This window comes from Neoarius graeffei, chromosome 23 (genome assembly GCF_027579695.1).
Source record: "Neoarius graeffei isolate fNeoGra1 chromosome 23, fNeoGra1.pri, whole genome shotgun sequence".
In the NCBI taxonomy this organism is placed as follows: Eukaryota; Metazoa; Chordata; class Actinopteri; order Siluriformes; family Ariidae; genus Neoarius; species Neoarius graeffei.
This window is the reverse complement of record NC_083591.1, coordinates 54434100-54440099: the sequence shown is the minus strand read 5'-3', so window position 1 is coordinate 54440099 and position 6000 is coordinate 54434100.

The following is a 6000-nucleotide window of genomic DNA, read 5'->3' as shown; positions in this document are numbered from 1 at the left end:
ATTTGAAACAGGAGAGAAAAATGGAGGACGTGAGTGTGCGAATGAAATGTGAAAGACCGACTACAGTAACAGAAAAGACGTTATGTTATATACGAAGGAAAGGAAATGCAGGACCACACTAATAAATATCAGCGCTCAGCGAGCACCTCGGTGTGATCAGCTGTTCGTTTAGCGACAGAATGATGGAACTGTCAGTGCACGCTCAAAGGTAAACCTGTAGATGGCAGTAATGCGACACTGTGGATGCCAGCTGCTGTAAAACCCAAAAGAAGAAGAAGAAGGTAAACCTGCTCATGTGCACACGGACTTCCTAATTTCTATCTATTTTAATATCTATCAACTTTATTCATCACACGTACACTTGTGAAATTTCTCTCTGCAATGAACCCATCTGAAGCAGTGAACACAGACATGCACACACACACGTAAACAATGAGCACACACACATACCCCGAGCAGTGAGCAGCCATGCTAAAGCTGGGCATACACTGTGTGATTTTTTCGATCGGCGTATTCAGCTGCTGCTCGCACTCTACAAGTGAATCGCAGGGGCAAACAGCACGCAGCTGACGATTCCTGTTCTCACACTATACGATCCGATGCTCGGATGCGATGCTCGGATCCGATGCTCAGGATTTCAAACAGGTTTGATTTTCATCCGATCGATCAGGAGGAGGTCGTGAGGTGTTAATCGCTTGTCTTTACCCCATGTACACTACACGATCCGAGACGCACGATTGAGCCAAAACTCGGCCAGATCTCCAAAATAGTCGCACAAGTGAAAATCGTGTCAAAATCGGGCCAAAAATCGCACAGTGTATGCCCAGCATTACAGCACGCGGGGAGCAGTTGGGGGTCGGTGCCTCGCTCAAGGGCACCTCAGCCTAAAGCCGCCCCGTGTTAACCCTAACCTGCATGTCTTTGAATAGTATAAAATAGTATAGTATAAATAGTATAGTATACAAGTATACAATTTAATACACAGTGCTAATTTGATTAGCAGAGGTAGATGAACAGAGAAATTTGACCTGCTAAAATACAAGCATAAAACTGCAACAGAACATATACAGGACTGTGCAAAAGTCTTAGCCCCCTATTTTTTTTTTCTTACAAATATTGTTATAGATTTCTGTTTTATGACCTCTACGTTATCGAGTCAGAACATTATAAAAACATTTTAGAGTTCCAAACATTCGGGGGGGGGGGAGTCCAGCACAAATGTTACAGAAAAAAAAAAGTTTGTATCTGAGAGCACTTTTCAGATTAAAAAAGAAAACATAATGAAGGCTACTGGGTTTTGCGGCAAAATTAAGAAGCAACTGTGGCTGGTTCTGCAAGATGCTCAGTAAAACCTACAGCTCATTTCCTTATAAAACTGCACTCATTGTACCTGAGACTTTTTTTTTTTAAAAGCAAAGGGTCGTCTCACACCAAATATTGACTTTGTTTCATTTATTATGGCTTACTGATTATGGTGTTCATAGTATTTTTTAATGTTGAAACATTTCATTTCATTTTTTAAAGCCATTTTTGGTTTACAGCATTTCTTTACATGTGCCTAAGACTTGCACAGCACTGTATGCTCCATATTTCATCATTTTGATGTCTTCAGTATTGTTCTACAATGAAGAAAATAGTGGGTAAAAAGTGTTGGTGCCCCAGTGGTGGAATCCCCCCCCCCCCACAAGTGGACGTGTGTAGACTCTTTACTCTAAGCGAAGACACAAAACATGTCATCTCATTATCTGTAGCCGCTTTATCCTGTTCTACAGGGTCGCAGGCGAGCTGGAGCCTATCCCAGCTGACTACGGGCGAAAGGCGGGGTACACCCTGGACAAGTCGCCAGGTCATCACAGGGCTGACACATAGACACAGACAACCATTCACACTCACACCTACGGTCAATTTAGAGTCACCAGTTAGCCTAACCTGCATGTCTTTGGACTGTGGGGGAAACCGGAGCACCCAGAGGAAACCCACACGGACATGGGGAGAACATGCAAACTCCACACAGAAAGGCCCTCGCCGGCCACGGGGCTCAAACCCGGACCTTCTTACTGTGAGGCGACAGCGCTAACCACTACACCACCGTGCCGCCCCGGACACAAAACACTTATGCGTAAAAAAAATAATAATAAAGACACAGTAGACACTATGGGTGTTGGTGTGGTTTTTACAGACAATATTGCTCAAAATAAAATGCCAACTCAACCAGTACAATCAGAGCAGCTCGGCCTTGAAAAACCCAAACATGGCTCTGTGCAGATTTCTGTCATCGCAAAAACCTTAATCATCATGCTGAAAATTACAGTCATGAAAATCACTCCCTTTGCCTTAAACAGAGGGCAGAAAATAAGCAGGCTTTCTCCGGAGACTTCAGACTGTTTATTATCTGCAGACATCGCAGCAGGAAGACGGCTAAATGTGTATAAGGGTCAGGCCAGAGATCTTACCTGATATGGCAAGAGGTTTTTCTTTTAAATTTTTTTACAACGTGACCTAGACGGTTTTGTGAGTGCCGCTGATACGTTTACGATAAACATTTGATGTGTGTGAGACGTTGTGTAAACCGAATGTTCCTCATTTATCCATTACATCAGTGAGTCAAATTAGGATGAGGGTTTTAGGGAACGCTATAAAACAAGATTCTTTCTGAATTATTTGACATTTAAAATGGCTTCGCTTTGTCTTGGTGTACACTCAAGTATTTCTTTTTATGGAAGACGAAAAATGCTGTTGATGAGCTGGAGCTGGTATAAGAAAAAGTCAACAAAAAAAGGGTTTGTGTGAATCTTTTTATCTAACTGTCGCTTATGGCCCATTCTATAATTGCGGGTACATTTCAAGTGTTGAAAGAAGATTTTTTTTTTCCATTAAACTTTTTTATTGTCATAAAACACACTTCAAATTTAACATTACAAGTATTTTCAAACCTTAAACCTATAAGATTTTAAGTATGTATTTTAAAAAATATATGTATATGTGGGGCGGCACGGTGGTGTAGTGGTTAGCGCTGTCGCCTCACAGCAAGAAGGTCCTGGGTTCGAGCCCCGGGGCCGGCGAGGGCCTTTCTGTGTGGAGTTTGCATGTTGTCCGCGTGGGTTTCCTCCGGGTGCTCTGGTTTCCCCCACAGTCCAAAGACATGCAGGTTAGGTTAACTGGTGACTCTAAATTGAGCGTAGGTGTGAGTGTGAATGGTTGTCTGTGTCTATGTGTCAGCCCTGTGATGACCTGGCGACTTGTCCAGGGTGTACCCCGCCTTTCGCCCGTAGTCAGCTGGGATAGGCTCCAGCTTGCCTGCAACCCTGTAGAAGGATAAAGCGGCTAGAGATAATGAGATGAGATATGTACTAACGGAAAAATCTGTCATCTCTGTTGGAGATGAATTCAGTAAAATATATGTATTTTAACAGAGTTGACATTTTCCACCATTTTGTGACTTAACTCCACATGCTAACCTCAAACTAGCTACCACATTGCATCATGTATTTAAAAAAAACCAGAATTTTATGGATTTTAAGCAGATTATTGTCTTTAAAAAAATGAGTGAGAGATTCATGCCAATATCACAATAACAGAGTTGACAAATGATGAATCTACTGTTGGTGTAAAATCCTCAATATTTTGTTCAAATTAATGAGAGAGGAAACATAACACTCTCTCTCTCACTGCCTTTCTGAAGTTTCCTGCCAGAGGAAGTGACATCATTCGGCGCAGGTGTCATGCGTATTATTAAAAGACTTTGTGGATTTTATGGGGTTTTATAGCAGAGTCAACAGAGTTGACAAGAACATCCGGACGGATAACTGAAATTTTACATAATACAGAAAATAGACTTTCTATGCAATTGATTTTATAACAGTTAATAGAATCAGCCCCCAAAACAGATTGTTAGACTGAATCACTTCCTGTTTGTTCAAGTTGAATGGATGAATCAGGAGTCGAAGACAGCCGATAATGTGGGGGGAGGGGTGGGGGTCATTTAGTTAATGTTTTATGGATAAATTGGGTTTAAAATGGGTCTGGTTCCTCTCGAGGTTTCTTCCTCATGTCGTCTGAGGGAGTTTTTCCTTGCCACCGTCGCCACAGGCTTGCTCATTGGGGATAGATTAGGGATGAAATTAGCTCATGTTTTAAGTCGTTCAAATTCTGTAAAGCTGCTTTGCGACAATGTTTATTGTTAAAAGCGCTGTACAAATAAACTTGATTTGATTTGATTTGATTTAAAATGTACATCAGGGATTGCTATCGGTGAAAGGTTGTGCATTATTGTTCAAAACTGGGGGGCGGCATGGTGGTGTAGTGGTTAGCACTGTCGCCTCACAGCAAGAAGGTCCTGGGTTCAAGCCCAGTGGCTGGTGAGGGCCTTTCTATGTGGAGTTTGTATATTCACCCCGTGTCTGCATGGGTTTCCTCCGGGTGCTCCAATTTCCCCCACAGTCCAAAGACATGCAGATTAGGCTAATTGGTGGCGTGAATGGTCGTTTGTCTCTAATGGCCCTTTTCCACTACCCTTTTTCAGCTCACTTCAGCCCGACACGGCTCGCGTTTCGACTACCTCAAAATAGCACGACTCAGCTCGCTTCAGCCCTGCTTAGCACCCAAAACTCGCACGGTTTTGGAGTGGGGCTGAAGCGAGCCAAACCGAGCTGAGTGAGGCTGGGGGCGTGAGCAGACACTCCCCTGTGCACTGATTGGTGAGGAGGAGTGTCCTCACATGCCCACACACACCCCGCAAGCACACTGGGATCTGTAAACACTGTAAACCCGGAAGAAGAAGAATTACGAGAATTTCTGAAGCCTTATGCGCCTCGCCTCATCTATACGCTCTTGCCAGTATCTGTTGGCGTTGTCGGTGACAACAAGCCACAGCACCAAGACCAGCAACACTAACGACTCCATGTCCTCCATGTTTATTGTTTACTATCCGGGTCGTGAGACTACCGCTTAAAAGATCACTGATGTCACTGTTTGCGCCGCTTAACGACATCACGTGACGTCCACCCACTTTCGCTAACTCCACCCAATGTGTCCACCCACTTCCAGCCAGCACGGTTCAGCGCGGTTGTAGTCGAAATGCAACTCCAACAGCCCCACTCAGCTCGACTCAGCCCAACTCAGCACGGCACGGCTCAGCCCGACTCAGCTGCGTTTGTAGTGGAAAAGCGGCATATGTGTCAGCCCTGCGATGACCTGGCAACTTGTCCAGGGTGTACCCTGCCTCTCACCCATAGTCAGCTGGGATAGGCTCCAGCTTGCCTGCAACCTTGTAGAACAAGATAAGCAGCTAGCGATAATGGATGGATGGATGTTCAAAACTCAATCAATAAAGATTTCTTTTGTGGAAAATAACAAAAGGTTTCTCTCAGAGATGTGAAATGTACCCCATATTCTAGTATGACCCTTATAAAAAAAATTACAGTTATAAAAATAATTACTAATGTTTATAGCATCAACAAAGCTGACTTTATGTTAGGACTGTTAATGTTATAGTCATGTTGTCTGTTGTTGCCCGGATGGGGATGGGTTCCCTTTTGAGTCTGGTTCCTCTGGAGGTTTCTTCCTCATGTCATCTGAGGGAGTTTTTCCTTGCCACCATCGCCACAGGCTTGCTCATTGGGGATAGATTAGGGATAAAATTAGCTCATATTTTAAGTCATTCAAATTCTGTAAAGCTGCTTTGTGACAATGTTTATTGTTAAAAGTGCTATATAAATAAACTTGACTTGACTTGTCTCCATGTGTCAGTCCTGCGATGACCTGGCGACTTGTCCAGGGTGTACCCGTACCCCACCTCTCGTTGGTTGAGATGGGCTCCAGCTTGCCTGCAACCCTGTAGAACAGGATAACTGGCTACAGATAATGGATGGATTCATTCATTCATCCATTCTTTTATCCATTATACCACTTATCCATTGAGTGTTGCAGGTGAGCTGGAGCCAATCCCAGCTGACTTTGGGTGAGAGACAGGGTTCACCCTGGACAGGTCACCAATCATCT